The sequence below is a fragment of the Talpa occidentalis genome, unplaced genomic scaffold (genome assembly GCF_014898055.3).
Source record: "Talpa occidentalis isolate TD23 unplaced genomic scaffold, MPIMG_talOcc4v2.1 talOcc4.11, whole genome shotgun sequence".
Classification (NCBI taxonomy): domain Eukaryota; kingdom Metazoa; phylum Chordata; class Mammalia; order Eulipotyphla; family Talpidae; genus Talpa; species Talpa occidentalis.
In genome coordinates this window covers 101,010,068-101,027,176 of record NW_023601104.1, presented here as the reverse complement: position 1 = coordinate 101,027,176, position 17,109 = coordinate 101,010,068, and the positions used below count along the sequence as shown (strand labels likewise).

At 61.2% G+C, this 17,109-nt stretch overlaps 1 protein-coding gene across 4 annotated transcripts in view; it reads right to left on the bottom strand.

Annotated features, from left to right (window-relative positions):
- The window catches only part of TRAF3 (TNF receptor associated factor 3), a 79,583-nt gene that overhangs the window by 50,867 nt on the left and 11,607 nt on the right, over nt 1–17,109 (bottom strand). For all 4 annotated transcript variants that reach the window (XM_037504052.2, XM_037504051.2, XM_054692821.1 and 1 more), the window contains exon 2: nt 834–954. The gene's annotated coding sequence lies outside the window, so the exon portion shown is untranslated. The remainder of the gene's footprint in view (nt 1–833; nt 955–17,109) is intronic.

Genomic DNA, 17,109 nt, shown 5'->3' with positions numbered 1-17,109 from the left:
AGTTTGGAGTACGAAAATACAACGGATTCCAGCGACTGCTGCATCATAACCACAAAGCGCAGGTTGTGGAGGCGCTGCGCAGGGGCACCGCGCGCGGCATGGGGGGGCACCTGGGACTTCACACCCTGTGGTCTCGCTGCCAGAGCTGATGGAGCGTCCTCCCAGCACGGCGCCGCCTGAGGGCCGGGAGAGGGTGCCCTCCTGCAGGCCTCCTGGAGGTCAGAGCACGGCCTCTGCCCACTGTCGTGTAAGCAGCGCACAGAGCCCAGGCCTGTGAGGAAGAACAGGCCTTACTTGGCACCCCTACAGGCCATGAGGCGATACAGTCCTTACAGCAAAGAAGTTCTACCACAAAATTCCCATCTTCTTGGAAACTAACAAATTAAAACTCTGGGTTCACTAGCATCTGGCTAAAAACCCACTTGTATTTTGAAGTCTGGTGAGGGAACCTCTCACGGCCTGTATCGAGCAGGTCAGATCTGGGAGCTGCCCAACAGCAGCTGCTTTGCCTGAGGGGATACAGTGGCACAAGCCTGAGGGGGTGACCCTTCTCGGAGGGCACCACGGACGGGCCTGATGAGGCTGTGGGGCCAGCTGGGTGTCCACGCACAGGCCAGGGCTCCCAGTGCTGGTTCTTGCCACCGACCCGCTCATGGACGCGGGGCCCCCCCATGTCCTCTCCGTGGAGCCACCAACTCTGAGTACGTGTCGCATGGTCAGCAAAAAACAGGGGAGGAGGGTGAGAAGTCGGAGTTCTTGACTTCGTACACCAGAGAGTGCGCCTCCTGTTCCTGTGATCAAAGGGAAGCAAAACAGAAGAACCAAGTGCAAACCTCTTGTCGGGAAGAGTCCTTCGGGGGACAGAGGGGAGCGGGTTTCTGCCCTGGACCTGCTGCTGGCCGGCTCTGGGCCTCAACCACGTGGCATGACTTCTCAGGGTCTCAGCTCCTTCATCTGAAAAATAAAGAGTTGAAGCAGATGAGCATTTTCACGAGTGCAGGCGAGTCCTGCAGTGTCCAAGTCACAGCCTGAAAGGTCAGCACCACCTTCTATGCCAAAGTCTCCGCTGAGTGGCCTGGGGTGCGGACGAAGCCCACGCAGGGCTGCCCAGCACCTGGCACCGCTGCTCCCGGGCCTTGCCCAGGCTGTCAGGAGCTGCTCACACAGCACTAGCAACCGTTCTTCCCTTGCCCTTGGCCCAGAAGCAGATGCAGCTTGAATGAGCAGAGAGAATTGGTTTTTCAAAGAACCACAGTACCCTCGACTCTACCCAACTCCAATGGTCTCTGCTGCAGCCCCGGGCCGCCCCTCCAGCCTGCGCCTGGACCGGCCATCGTGGCTTCATGGAGACAGAAAGGGCAGCACTGCCTCCCGAAGCCAGGCTCACTGAGAGCCCTGGGGTGCCCCTGGGAGGCCCGCGCCCACACAAGGCTGTGGCTGCCCCATCCCGTGCGCCCAGGCCACTGTGCCCAGACTGGGCATGGGCTGCTGCTCACACGCAGGGCAGCGCCCCAACCCTCAACCAGTCTGCGTCCAGGGACCCAGGGACCCCCAGCACGACGTTAGTGTGGCGCGGCGGAGCAGCATCGGCCTCCCCGAGACATGGGCCGCCTGACCTGACTCAGGTGCTCAGCTGTACCTCGGGTAAGTGCCAGAAGGCCACTCACAAGCCCTGCAGAAGGCATGCAGTTGCCACGGTAACCTGGCATTACATTTCTTGGCATCAGACATGGAAATTACCACCCCGAATGCATTTAACACAGCCCGGGTTCTGATTCCCAGCCTTCCGCTTAGCTAAACAAAAGGGGGTGTGGGAGGTGGTAGCCTGCTCACCCCAGGAGGACCCCGAGCCCCCACACCTCAGAGGCTCGTAGCAGGCGGAGAGCTGAGGGAGTGAGACTCCACCACAGCCCATTGCCACGTGGCCGAGCCCCCCGCCGAGCAGATGCCACTGCCACTACCCAGGCCTGGAGACAGGCGCACCGCACACGCGCACACAGCAAGTCGGAGGGAAAGCAGATCCTCGACAGAAGACCCCCGCTGACTTATCAGAGGGCATCTGTCAACACCAAGCAAGACGGACTCACATGTCCAAACCATCCTTACGGAGAAATGGAAGTTGTGTATCTTGGGTTCCGAAGAGGCCGGCTCAGTCACAATTCCTCACCTCATGGGGAGGCAGACGCAGCCAAAACACCCTCACCTGCGCGGCGCACCCTCACCACCGGCCGGCCTGCGCCCGCTGCAGCTGCAGCTGCCCTTCCTGTGCCAGGCTGCTGCGGGACGCCAGGGAGGGGGCTGGCCCGCACCCCCATCTTCAGACTGCAGGCCGGATCAGATTGCAGCTGCCAAGGGGAGCGGGAGGCCTCGCCTCCACTGCTGTCTCCACCAGGTGGGGACTCTGGCGTGCTGCACTGCGGTCCCCCAGGCAGCCACCGGGCTCGGAAGCCAGAGAGGAGACTCCAGCTCTGGAGGCGAGGCGGCATCCTGAATCACAAAGGTTTCCTGGGAAGCTGCAGGCTCGGGGGCGGGGGCCCTGCTCGCTCGCCAACGGGCTGCTGGCTGGGGTCTCTCCTAGAGCCAGCTGTGGCCAGCTGTGCACTGGGGGGCAGAAAGGCGCACAGAGGCTGGGTGACATGCCTCCCCGCACACCTGGCGCACCCACCAGCAGACCCCAGGGAGCCCCCGACCGGAGCCCCACTCGGGGTCCAGAACACGCAAATGCAGCAGCCCCGTGGCAGCCATGGCCCTCCACAACCAGCCCCCCAGTCAGGGCTATCATGTGACCTGGGCACTTAAAATATTAGCGCACTGACGGCACAGCCCACTCCCAGCAGAGACTCCGGCCAGCCTACGACGGCGAGCCCTCTGGTCTCCTTCCATTCGCCCAGCGCCGCTCGTGGGACGACCAGGCACCACCTGCCCTATGTCACTATGCCCGCCTGGGGACGACCAGGGAGAGTCAGCCCCTCCCAGGGGAGGCCGGGGCAGGGAGAGCCGCAGAGCTGCCAGGCCCCCAGGGCGGGAGCTGGGAGGAGGGCTCAGGCGGGGGGAGCCCCCTCCCCGTGCGGTTGCCAGCCCTGCACACGGGGCTCTATCTGGAGGCCCACCCCACCCTCCTAGCACCCTGAGCAGAGCCGCCATCCCCAATACGCCCGACACCAAGGTCCCGAGTGGAGGGGGCAGGTGGGGGCCACAGCACCACCAGCTGGACCCCTGACTACCTTTGGCGGGTGATGGCTGTTAGGCAGGCACTTTGGGGGGGGAGGGTGGGTGCCAGGGGCGGGGGGCCTGGTGATCTGACCTGCGAGCCCTGAGGGCCGGCCTGACTTGTCTGCATCTGACAGCTGAGGACACTGAGGTATGTGCATACCAGGCCCCTCTCCGGTCACCCTCGCCCTGCGTTCCAGGGGCCCCATGCCAGCTGGGAAGACGCTGCCTGCCGGGGGCGCTCTCTGCAGGGACAGGGGCTCAGGCCCAGGGACCTGTAAGGGAACACCACAGCCTCCCTTCTCTGTGGGAAGAAGCGGGGGGACTGTGCACAGGCGCAGCCAGCCCGGCGCAGACTCCAGCGGACTGGATGACTCCAGTGGACTGGATGCGCCCAGCGCGGGCCGGTTGATCAGAAGGGACAGAGAAAGAGGCAGCGGGGGACGTTCCTTTATTGAGACTATCCGGAGTGGTTCAAAGTCTCAGAGGAGTTCTCATCAAATGTTCTGGGCACACCTCGGAGCCAGCCTGGCACTCCCCACAAAGGATGGCCTGTGGGCTCTGCCTCCCCAATCAAGGATCAAGGCTGCTTCTCTGCGGCAGCCCCGTCCCCGGCAGCGCGGGTTAACAGGCCCGTCCCCGCAGCCCCGCAGTCCAGCCCCGAGCACTGGCAGGCAGCGAGCGGGGCTCCCGCCAAGGCCCCGCGCCTCCTGGAACAGACAGGCAGGAGGAAGCCAAGACGCCCGTCTCCGCTCTGGGTAGTGTGCCCGGGAAGGGGTCTCGCCACGGAGCCACGATCGGAGCAGGGGTGAGGAGACGCGCTCCGGGCTGTCAGACGGCCGCCCAGGTTAGCCACTGGCGCGCGGGACCAACAGCCAGTACTGGGTCTGCTTCTCCGCTCCCCAGCAGGAGGCAGAGGCCCAGACAGGACGAGTGCCTGCCCAGAGCACCTCCCGCACTGGGCAGAGTCTCTTGGCAGGGGGACGGGGGGGCCATGTCCCCCACAGCCTGTCTCCCTCTGCCTCAGCGGGGCCAAGCAGAGAGGGCGCGCCGTGCCCCTGACCTGGCCTCTGCAGGCCCACCCTGCGACACGCCTGCCCTGACTGGGCTGTTGAGGATGAGATGCAGGTTCCAGAAGCTACAACTGCCACCGGCAGGCGGGGAGTGGCTCCTGTGCTGCCTGCAGCGCTGGGCATGTTGTGAGACTCCGCCGGCGGCTGACAGGGTCCACGCACATTTGCCAGCCGACCCCGCCAGAGACGTCCCTGCAGATGTTGCCTGGACATGCAGCAAAACGCTCAGGCATATCACGGCTACTTAAGGTGCCGACTATTTCAAAACCAGGCAGGGTGGTTATCACACCCCCGCGAAACCCGCAGGAGGGAGCATGCAGCGCCAGAGGGACCCCAGACAAGTGCTCACAGTCACCCTAGAGCCACAGGGCCAAGGGGCAAAAGGTGTCCCCAGGAAGAAGTGGCGTGGACGTGGGGGGAACAAAATGCAGGCACGACTTCTCTGTCCTGGACACCGAGCAGACTTAGTCATTGCCCCAAATGGAGCAGGACGCTTGTCTGAAGGGCCCACGAGCAGCAGATGTGGCCTGGGGGAGGGGGTGTGTAATTTTAGCTGCTTCTCCAGGCGACGGGGGCCAGGTCTCGCCGTGAAACAGGAGCCGCCAGGTACCTACAGGCCGAAGGAGCTCAGCCGGCACAGGAAAGCCTCTCTGTGCAGGGGCGAGGGCGGGGCAGCGCCCGTGGTGGACACTGAGCCCACGCAGGCCCCTGCACACGACAGAGCACGATCTGGCAGCAAAAGTCACCGGGTGCTGGTCATGCTGCCCAGCAGGGTCAGGGAACAGGCAACGGGGGAAGCAGACACCGGCCCCCACGGCAGCTGCACCTCGAGGGTCCCAATAGGCCCAGGCCACGCAGCCCAGGGGCTCACTGGCACCCTGGCCCGGGCACGGCAGGGGCAGCCCACGCAGGGGATGGACCCGGGCACCTGCTGCCAGCCCCTGACCAGGGAAACGAAGACGGCCATGGGACAACAGAGGCTCCGCTCTGTCAGGCGTGCTGTTTTGGGGGTGCCCTTCCACGGAAGTTTAAATTAGCTGTCTGCGCTCAAAACAGCTCATAACTGCTTTGCAACTTTCCTCCCCAAAATCTCAGAGTCCAACAATTTCCAAGAAAAAAACTTGATCTTGATGTCAATGAAAAGTACAAATCACACACATATGCAAATGAAGAACTTTCTGACTTGAGGGGGCAGCGTCATGGGGGGGGGTGGCCACGGCTTGGCTCATGCCCGAGTGAGGGGGACCCAAAGGTCTCACCAGATGGCAGCCAACCAGCCAGAGGACACGCACTCGGGGATGGACCTGAGCCTGGGAAGGCAGCCAGGGCACCCAGAAAGGCCACCCCGGTCCCAGAGCCGTCAGGGCACAGGCCCTGCCGCGGCGTCGCACGGCCACGCGCTCCTATTTTCCGCAGGAAGAGAATCTGTCTCTGCACAATTCGCAATGAGTCAACCAGTGTGTAAAGTATTTTACATAGTGGGAAAATTCATTATGACCCAAAAGTTCATTGTGTTCTCACTAAGTTACCAGAAATTACAGATGCGAAGACACTGCTGTCAACTTAACCAAAATCAAGAAAAGAAACGACTTCAGATACACGCATGTTTTCGGCCTGGAAGCCCTGATTCTCCGTGCTGCTGCATTTCAAACCCCTTGACTGGCATCCGTAGCCTGGATGTCAGGGGCCGGTGCAGGCAGCCTCGGTGCCGCTCTGGCGCCGCCTCCTGCCACCTGCACGGCGCCGCGGGGGCGGGGGCTCCGGTTCTCACTACACCCCTACGGCCACCGGCCAGCAGCGCCTCTCCGCCTCAGTCCGTGAAGATCCTGTGCAGAAAGCTCAGAGTTGCCCCCGGAGCATCTCGCCACGTCACACTCAGTGAAAAAAGAGACTGAGCCACTGAAGGGCGAAGACCTCGCCCCAGGCCACTGGGCCCCTCCTGCGCCAGCTGTATGCCTGTGGCTGGGCTCACCCCAGGGGTCCCCAAGCCCACAAACGTGGCCCATTTAGAGTCCCCCTGGTACCTCTTAAACTGCAGGAGACTCATTTAAGCCCCATTAAAGATATTGTTTCCCGATAATCAGCCCCAAACTCAGGCTATGGTACCCTGATCTGCCACCACAAGTCCCAAGAGCCCAGAGAGTGCAGGCCCCATCCTCAAGTATTGCAAAACACCCTCAGGGTGGCTCTAGCTGCGGGCACATTGGTGAGGTGTGGGGCCCTGGCCAGGCTGGTGGGCTGCCCCCCACTCCCGCCCCATCTCAGTCTCGGGCCTGGACCACCACGTGCTGCCTGCACGGGGCTGGAGTTGGCCCAGGAGGACCGGGCCAGGTGCTCTGTGCAGGGGCGAGCACCGCTCTCCTTTTGAAGTGCTCGGCCCGCGGCCAGCCCCTCACGGTGCTGTATGAAGGGCAACGATCTTGCCACCTGGCAACCAAGGCTTTTTTTTCAAAATGCACCACTTCAGAGAGCAGGTAAAAAAAAAAAAAAATTAATTAAAGATGTCTCTTTTTTAAGTGAAAGATTTTGATCTACATCCAAAACACATTCATATTTAAAGGTCAGGAAACATGCACTAAATCCATCCCACGCTGGCGGCTCTTGCCCCAGGCAGGCCCAGAGCAAGAGCTGCAGAGCAGGAATCCAGGCTGAGACCTCCCGAGCCCCCCCTCCCTACTGCCAGTACCGTGGACAAGGGGTGCCGAGGGGCAGGGGCATCTGCCAGGGTCCCCAGGGTATTAGCAGCCCCTTCCTGCTGGGGTTCCAGACAGCACTGGGGGCACAGGTGGGGGGTGGCAGAACTAGCACCCTGCAGGCCCCTCAGCACACTCTTCCCCTGTACCTGAGCGCGACCCCACCCCACAGACTCGGCCAGCAGGGCAACGGCCTAGTGGCCGCTTGGGGCCTCCAGCAACACACATGCTGCGCAAATCTCAGCGTGCCTGATGTAAGGTGCTCCCCACTCCCCCACACATGTGGTGTGGCCCGATTTACCCTAAACCTCAAGATTCCTACCACCTCTGGCCAAGAATAGTGAAAGACCGTTCAGCGACAGGACAAGCAGAGGCTCCCTGGACAGCCAGGAGGCCCAGAGTCTGGAGGTGATCCCATGCAGCCCGCCCGCCGCCCTGCACACTTGCAGCAGACGCGGCCACCAGGCAGCAGGGCCCGCTGGGGGGTGGGGCCAGGCGGCAGCCAAGAGGCGACCCTCACAACCACCACCCCCAGCACAGGCGTGGTGACCCTGTGCCAGGGGACCCTGCGTGTGCTGGGGGGACACCCTGCTCTCTGGAGCTCGGGCCAGGCGGGGAAGGAGGGCACTGAGGACGGAGCAGGGAAAGGGACACCAAGGGCAGCACTGGGCACGCCCGGGCTCCCTGCAGGCGTTGCCCCTCACTGGCCGCCACAAGGGCCGAGGTCCTGACTTCTCAGCCACGTCCATTTTGTGAAGCGACTCTGGGGCAAATAAAAATGCTTGATGGCACCTTCCCTTCTACTAAGCTGAGGAACCCAATGGGGTTCTAAATCCTGTAATCCCGTGCAGGGGGCAGCGCAGAGGGTGACAGAGACAGGCTAAGGACGGCCTCTCTGCCCCCAGGCCCGCCCTCCACCATCGCTGCCACCACAGGAGGCGCGGTGCTGGGTCTTCTGGGGCCCCCAGACAACGGCAAAGTTCGGCTAGGCCTGAGGGAAACAAAATGGGTGAGTGACTCTCACGCTCCTTGAGGTCCCACACGCGCTTGGGTGCAGCTAACAGCACGACAGTCGCAGGGGTGAAGCGCTTCTAGCCCTCTCGGCCCGATGCCCCGGGCAGAGGGGAGCCGTGCGGTGTGTCCTGTGAAGCCATTCGATTTCTAGGAAGGCCTGTGTTTTGTAGTAAACATCTGTGCAAATTTTACCTTTAACTCCATCGCGAAGCCTACAACAGCCTCCACGCCCCATCTCAGCCTCTGGGAACAGCGCAGGCGAACGTCCCGGCCACTCGTGTGCTCTCCAAAGCCTCTGAGCGAGGCCCCACTCCCACAGAGCAACCTGTCCACCCAGCCCCGCCACATCCTGTCCCTTTCACAGCAAATTCTTTCGCAGAAATGTGCAAACACACAGCCCATGGCCCCCAAGGACTTTCGGCCGCCTCAGCCTCTGGACACCGCGCCCCCGAGACCCCGAGAGCTCCGTGCTCTTCCGGTGCTGGCTCCACCTCGCCCTGCTTCCCACCCGGGGGGTCCTCCAGCCCCACCTCGCCAGAGCCTGGGAATTACCACCTGAGCACCCCAAAGGCAGTCCAGACTCAACAGGTCTAAGTGAGGGTCTTGGTGTCCCCCCCACCTCCGTCCTCCAGCACAGCCTAGCTCAGCAAACGGCACCTCCCCTTCCTGACAGCCCCTCCCACAGCCGTCCAGCGGCAACGCGTGTCAGCTGCACCTTCATGTGCACCCAATCCAAGCGCCTCTGGCCCAGTGCCAGCCACATGGGCTCCTAAAATGAGGCAGTGTCGAAAGCCACCAGCCCGCTGCACCAGCCGCTTCCCTGCATGGCGCCAGCGTCATATTCCCCATCAGAATATAAATATCCAGAAGGTCTGGACTCCAGCACCACTGTCTCCCCAAGTCCTGGACCATGGGGGGGGGGGGCGGCTCACAACCTTGTTCACAGCCGCGCTCACCACGCTGTGCACCCTTAACTGGCAGCACAGCACACGTGCCCGAGGCCTTCGAGGGAGAGCACCCCGCACCAGCGCCAGGGCGCCAGCACCCGCGGGAAGAGGCCGGAAGCCGCCGCCACGCCTGACGATGGAGAAGCTCACACATGGCACGGACAGCAGGCCGCCGCTCCACTGCAGACACTTCCGCCCAGCACAGAGTCCCGGGAAAGACTTCAGGTCTCCCAGTGGCCACATTACAACGGCACAAACAGGCAAAAGGACATCCAGTGTCATTTAGCCCGTTACAAAACGCCATCATTTCGGGTGGAATCGGCGGGAGAGCTGCACTGACGAGGCGTGTTCTCTTCCCTACACTCAGGCCGCCCGTCACCACCGACAGCTGGTGAGGTCGAGGCAGGAACAGTCTTTAAGGCGCGCTTTAATCAGGCAGCAGCGATCCGGGCCATGGGGCTAGAGCCCTAAAGAAACCGCTGTAATTCTTCATTCCAGCCGGCTCTGTAGTGAGCTGAACACAGACGCTCAGCAGCAGGTGGGCCCTCACCGCTGCCCGGGCCCGTGACGTCCAGCCTGGACGCCTGGCCTCACGCTGGCCCACGTGCTGAGGCGCGTCTGCAGACAGCACCACTCCCTGCGCTCCTCCAGATGTGACTTGGGCTGGAAAGTTCGCTCACAGCAGACAGGCCATAGGCTACGTGTGCAGACCCCTGCCACGCCACACACTGGGTCCGGCCCGCCCCCCGCCCCAGCCTCTGTCAGGTCTGCGGCTGGGTCACGCTGACAGCCCGCCCCAGTCCGGAGAGGCCTCCCCCCGGGAGGGGCATGTGGCTCAGGCCGCTGTGCGGGGCAGCACCTTACAGACAGAAAGGAAAACGCGGTGCAGAGAGTGGACAAGGAGCGGACACTCTGCAGAGTGACAGCTGGACCCGGAGAGCGTCCAGCTGAATGCCATGGCGTCTGGAGAGACAAGCGTCTTGGAAAAGAACAGGCTGAGGACTCGCCGTTCCTGGTCGAGACCCACCACGAGGCCGAGGCGTCAAGGCAGCGCCGGTGCGGCTCGTCACAGAAACGCAGGAGGCCAGAGCCGGAAGCAAAGGCTTACATGGTGGGCGAGTGCCTTCTGCCCAGGGCGCCGAGACCATTCATTCAATGGCAGAAAGATTCATCTTTCCAACAAAGAGCTGCTGGACCTCCACATGCAAACAAGTGAAGCCAGACCCAACCTCACCCGCACTGAGGGAGCACAAGCTGCAGGCCAAGGCTGAAGCTGACCAGCTCTGGAAGGGCACGGGACCAGGGGGCGGAGGTGGCTCCTCGGGGAGGTCTGGAGTGCGAGCAACCAAGGGAAACAGCAAAGTGACCGTCCCAGAAGAACTTTCACGCATCAAAGGACACCAAAGGAAGTGAAAAGACACCCACAAAATGGAAGAAAATTCTGAAAAATCACAGTTGATAGAGGAATTGTAGCCAGAGTAGGAACTCTAATAATTCAACAACAAACAGATAAACAAGCCAACTTTTCATACAGGCCAAAGACAGAGTGTAAATTAAGTGAAAAAACAAGCTCACGACAGACACTGGTTCAGTGCTGGAAGGAATCAGCCAGCAACACCACAAAGAGATGCCTGAGCAGATGCTGTGTCTGGCGACAGAATGCAGTAAAAGTCAGAAAGGCCATGAGCAGACCTTTCCGGGAAGACAGGTCCTGGCCAGGGAGCGAGGGTGGGGGCCTCAGGGAGGGAAAGCAAAGCAGGGGTGTCACGCCCACCCTCCAGGCCAAGAGGAGGGAGACTTGAAGAGGCGAGAAGGCCAAGCTCAGTTACCTCCTGGTGGCTTCAAGAAACAGTCCCCAAAATGGTGCCTGCGGAGCTAGTGAAGGGCCCAGCGAAGACCCCAGGAGCGAAGACCAGGCCCTCAAGGACACGCGGGCCCCGCGCCCAGGCAGGGGCGGACATGCACCAGCCACAGCAGGAGCAGCAGGGTGGGCGAGTGGATGGAGAGGGTCACGGAACCTTGAAAATAAGAACGAACCCCCACAAAAGACCACACATGATAGAGCTCCATTTTTATGAAATTTCCAGAAATGGCAAATCTATGAGAGACAGAGAACAGACTGATGGTTACCTGGGGGGGGAGGGGCGGGAACAGGAAGCCACGACTAAGGTTTCTTTGGGGAAAGGTAGAAAGATTCTAAAATTAGAAAGTGGCAACCTGTGAAATACACTGAAAGGTACTGGGAGGTATGATTTACATGGTGGACACCTGAGTTACAGCTCGATAAAGCTATTTTTTAAAAAGCAATTATGAGGTGCAGCCTACAGACAAGCCGCTTCTCATCGGTCGGTGCCCACGTGGCCCGAGGCGCCCGCGAGCAGGCCGCGCTTGTGTTTTCCACCTTGACTTGCCTATTACGGCAATTTTCCTGCAGTTGAAGGGGCACTGGTTTTCTCATTTTAATTTTAAAATTATGTTTTTTAAAATGAAAAACTATGTATATTCCCAGTTTTTTAGAGATTTAGTTTTTTATGCATACAAGAGTTGGGGTACAGGCCAGAGGTGCAGGGGGTGAGAGGATTCCCCAGGGACAGAGTGGGGAGCAGAACAGGTGGATCTAGTGAAATCCACTACTGAGGGGAGCAGCGGGGAGACAGGAGAGGCCTGCTACGCCTATAGTCCCATTTTTTTTTTTTATAAATTCCCATTTATATAGAAACACATGATTATGCCCCCAGAAGGATGATAACACACACCAAGACCACAGTGGTGAGGTGAAGGGAAACGTGCATGTTCTGAATGTCCCACATAACTACATAACTACACTGACTTTAAAAAAAACAAGCAGCAAAAGCCATGGCCACACGCTTCCCGGCGCAACACGGGGTTCTGGCAGGACAGTGTGGCCCTGGAAGCCCAGCAAGAGGCCTGGCAGGCCGCGCCTGGCCATTGCCCTTTGGCGCACGTGCGCAGAGCCCTGTGCTCACACGCAGCATGGTGGGGCCATCTCTGGGCCACGCCCTGGGTGGGGGGACTTAGTCACAGGCCCCTCTGCAGGCTGAGGCTGTGTCTGGAGACCACGGACAGCCTCGGGGCCGCCACCCGGGTGCAAACAAGGCCTTTGTGAAGGGTCCCCATGGCCGGACGTGTCCTCTTCACCGTGCAGTCCCTCCGAGCTATGGAGGAGGCCAGGAGTGTCGAGGGTGAGAAAAGCGACCCCATGGCCTTGCAAGGCAGATGGGAGCAGACTGCACAACCCTGGGCCGAGGGTCCTGCCGCCCAGACGCCCACCCGAATAGCAGGCACAAGGCTGGGGAGCCACCCCACTGGGCACACAGCCGCAGCAAACCCACACCCCCACCGCAGGGCAGGCCTCTCGGGTGCAGCACGCGGGCCTCGCAGTGGGGCCCAAAGGCTCCCACATGGAGTGAACACACACAGGATCACAGCGGCCTCTATGCCCCTCGTGCATCCTCCGGGGCTGCCACACCTCCGAAGCAGGACACCTTCACCCGCCTCTTCCTGGACACCCTGTCCTGGGAAGCGTGACTGGGATCCTGTCCCAGGGCCTCTGTCACTGGGAACCCAAAAGGGCCAGCATTGCCAGGAGCTGCCTTCACAGTCACCCACAGAGATAACGGCAGGAACGGGGGCACAGAACACACAGGAACCCCCACGCGGCGTGCCTCCCGGCGGCCCCGAGCCCTCCACCGAGACGCCGGGGAGATGGCCGCAGCAGGCGAGCAGTGCTCGAGGGAGCCCAAGAGGGCCACAGCCTGGCAGAGCACGACCGCCCCAGACCCGCTCACCGCGAGGCCGGCACGTCTTAGGAGACGGGGAACGTGTGCTGGACTCCTCACGGCCAGCTCTGGCCGCGACCTTGACGGTCCACTGCAAACTACTGATGGTGGAGGAGTCACTTCAGAACCAAGCTCAGGCCGCCGGTGTTTCAGACGAGCCAAGCAGGCCTTTGCCCTGGACACCCGCCCCTCCCCAGCCCCACCGGGGGCTCCCTCACCTCGGCCCCCACAGCACCACGACACCCCTGCAGCCCAAACCCCGGAACGGCTCTGGTCCTGCAGAAGTCCTGCCCGAGCCTCACTTCACAGCCAGCAGCGTCGGCCCCTTCAGCCTCAGTCAGCAACTTTTCCTAGTAAAGGCCAAATAAACATTCTAGGCTTCGAGGGCCCGCGGGGTCTGCACGTGCTCTCTGCTGACTGTCTAACCCTTTAAACCCACGAGAAGCATCTCAGACATGCGGCTGCCAGCCCCAGGCTGTGCCTGCAGCTCCGGGACCCTCCCCGGCGCCCACCCCAGGAGGGACAGCAGCCCCACGGCCCCCATGTCCCAGGCCATGCGGTGCTCAGTCACTACTCTTGCAAATGACTGCTTCTAGCGTAGAGGACGTGGAATTTAAATCACGTATGGAAGCATCTTTCCTCACAAGAAGCTAAAAACTTGTTTTTCGTAAAGCGGATTTCTGACCAGCTCCTGGAGTCAGACGAGGTGACCTTCCCCGCCTTAATGTCGGCTGGATGACCTTGTAAGCCAGACCAAAGTTTCCCCGCAAAAGATCTGTTCCTGTCCACGTGGGTCTTTAAAATTCTACCCTGCAAAAGGTTTACTGAAAACCTGAAACAACCCTCACGTGGAGTATGTGGAGTTCCAGGACAGGCAGATGCTTTACAAAAACTCTTATTGTAACGGGGTCCCCAGAGGACGGGAGGGCCCCGGCCCCTGCCCCGCCCAGGGAGGGTGAGCCCAGCAGCAGGAGACGGCGGGAGCAGCAGGACGGGAGCAGGAGGAGCTGAGGCGGCGCGTGGAGCGGCAGAGACGTGTGAAGAAGCCGCCGCGCTGGCCTCTCGCCTGGACCGGACGGGGGCCTGAGGGCCGGGGAGGGACGCTGGGGAGAGACAGAGACGCGGGGGCGAGACCGAGGGGAGGCGGCAGCGGCAGCTGCCATCTTGGTCTTGATTTTGCTCCCTTCCCTCCAGACCAGCCCCGCCTTCCCGCCCCTTTCCCGGGGTCCCCACCAGGAGGGGCCTTACACGCGGCAGCTCTCGGGCCTCAGCGGCCCTGCTTTGGGCCAACCCCGTCCGGCTGGACGGTCGCCCTCGAGGGGGTGGCCTTGGGCGTCTGAGCTGGGAACCGTTTTCCTTCCGTCCCGCCTCACCCCGGCCGTACTCCAGCCCCTTCCACGACAGGGCTCGCGTGCAAGAGTGTGTCTGTCTCGATGCGGCGGACGGCAGAGCCCATTCAGAGCGGGCAAGTTTGGGGGGCCCAGGCTGCCCCTCACCTGCTCAGTAACAATATCAACTGGCTCAAAACAATCAAAACTGAGACTGGGACTCAAAATTTTCTAGAAACAATCAGCCCCCAGAGGACATATTCCTCGCTGGGAGCTGCATCAAGCACCTCCAGCTCGGCAGCCTGCAAGGTGGCGGTGTCTGGGCCACCTGCAGGACCCAGAGCAGCACCAGGGTCCCTAGCAGGCCACAGTCACCAGCCCTGGGAGGTCGCAGGACGCCCTCTCGCGCCCACCCTGCCCTGTGCTGACTCTGCCCTAGCAACTTAAGAATCTCCAATGTCAGCCTGGGGCGCACAGGGACTGGCCCAAGGAGCCCTCTGTGTCCACGCCCCAGATCCTGTTTCTGCAGCCCAGCGCCACTGTGTCCCAACCATGGGCCCCCCAAGGAACCCCTCACAGCGGCTGAGGCCCGAGCAAGGCCCGTGGCCCGCGAGCCGGCACCGACACGGGCGCCCTGGCAGCCCTGCGGCCCTGGCTTACCACTTCACTTCCTCTCTGCAGGACGGAGACGCCCTGCTCACCCTCTCCCGTGCCGCGGACCCCCGGCAGCGGGGTGCCTTTCTGTGCTGTGACAACAGGGTGCGGTACAGGCCAGGGAGGGGGCCAGAGGTTCCCAGGAGGCACAGTCACTGCCGCCACCCCCACCTCAGCTCTCTTAACCCTCCAAAGGTGAGGGAAAAAAATAACTACAGAAAAATCCCCTATGCAAAAACCCCATCTCTGCGGGGAGGAGGGTGGCCCCAGTGAGTCAGCCGCCCCGCCTCTCCCTGGTGCAGCCAGGTAAGTGGCTGCTCCCGCCACGAGGTCCCTGGCTGACGACAGTAGTCAGGGAGGCCAGAGTGACCCGCGCGCGGCACAGGTCCCCCAGGAGCCAACAAGGGATTTCTGGGAAGGCCCCTCCAGCAGCTGCGTGGAGAAAGGCCAGGGTGGGCGAGGCGGACAAGTCGGGCCAGCAGCCTGGGCAAGACTAGAGGAAAGCAGGGCTGAGAGCCGCAGGAGGGAAGGCAAAGGGGCCCAGGGTGAGCCGAGACCAGGGCGACAGCAGCAGCCTGTGGGGCCCAGCACCCCCTCTCTATGCAGGACGAGAGGCCCCTCCCCTGCAGCCCCTGCCCAAGCTGAGCCATGAGGGCACTGGCCCCCATCGACAGCTGTCACATACGCACGGGGGGCTGATGCACAGAGACCAAGTTTGGGGAACTTGGGAACCACAGCTGGAAAATTATTTTCTTTTTCTAATGGTCCCTACTCACAAATTCCCACTCTGCCAGCCCAGAGCAGGTCTCTGAGTGTGTCCTGGCAAGTTTCTCTGGAGTGACCTGGACGCTGGGGTGCTCGCGAGGCGGCCCCTGCTCCCACTGCCAGTGGCCACACACCCGCCTGGCAAGGCTCAGTGTCCCAAAAAGATTTTTTTTAAAGATTTATTTATGCATACAAGAACTGGGGTGCAGGCCAAAGGTGCAGGGAGTGGTGAGAGGACTCCCCAGAGACAGAGTGGGGAGCAGAGGAGGTGGATCCACTGAAATCCACTGCTGAGGGGAGCAGCGGGGAGATGGGAGAGGTCTGCTGCGCCCTGTGGGTCAGCTCCCTGCCTGGGGACTGAACTCATGCTGCAGAGGCTGCGGGTGGCTTCACACTTAACACTTTGCACCAACAGGGAGGCCCCCCAAAAGATTTTTTAATCTTAAGGTTTCATTTAATGACTAAACGCCAAGTTTCTGTAGAGAACAGCTCACCTCACCAGAAGAGTTAACAGTTTACATGTTCACCAGAAATTAAACAAGAAGAGAATGGAAAAATCACGCTAAAGCCCGGCCCTGGCACACTGACCGGGGCACTGGCCCTGTCCTGTCACTAGGGGCAGAGTCTGCCCAGTGCCCAGCATATTTCCAGACACTGCCAAGTGTCCCCTGGGACAAAGCTGCAGACCCCTGCCCCCGCAGAGAAATACCCCGAGACCAAGGGTCTGTTCTTATTACTGTGCCCGAGGAGATGGCTGGGGCCTTTCGGTCTGAAATGCTTGCTCAACTCCAGGCCCAAATCACAGCCTCTGGGGAAACTGAAAGCAAAACAGGTCTTGACACTGCAGCCACCGGGCTAGGAACCCTTCAGAGACAGTCAGGGCCTGATGTCAGAGCCTTGGCAAGGACAGGCTCCGCGCTAGGAGCAGGTGGGGCCGCCGAGCCCCCACGCAGCAGCACCCAGGAGCTGAGTAGGCGGCCCCTGTGTCCTCTTGGCCCTGGGGCAGCGGCCTCAGCAGCTGTGGTCTCAAGGCTGCAGTAGCCCCAAGGAGGGCCTGCCAGAGTCTGGGGGGGAGCCTTTGTTGGGGGGTTCCTGCAGGCAGCCGCACGAGGCATCTGCTGCCGTCCTCGTGTGCACAGGGAGGCAGAAGGGCACAGTGTCACGCCTTCAGTCACTCTAGACGCCGCGGTGTCAGGTCCCCCAACAGCTCCCCAAAGCGTTTGAGGTCTGACCCTCCCCATCTCTCGAGAGCAGTCACACTGGAGCGTGGGGTGGGGCCGGGCTCCCCATCACCCTGGGGTGGAACCAGGTGGTGGCCTCCAGGCAAACTTTTTGATAAGATCAAAACTAGTGGGAATTACCTAAACAGCTAAAGCAGGGGCTGGAGGTGCATCAGAGCAAACCCCTCCCTAAGGGCCAGAAGGAAAGAAAACTGAAGACCGATGAGTCAAGGATGACAGACTGACAGACCCGTGATCTCCCCTCTGGGCCTTCCCGGCTCCCCAGGGCGCAGCAGCCCACGGGTGCAGGGTCAGTTTTCACACACAGAAAGGTTTCCAGAGGTCTGGCGTATTAGCATGCGGGTCGTATAGCAAAAGAGAAAACCGCCATGAATTTCAATAAAA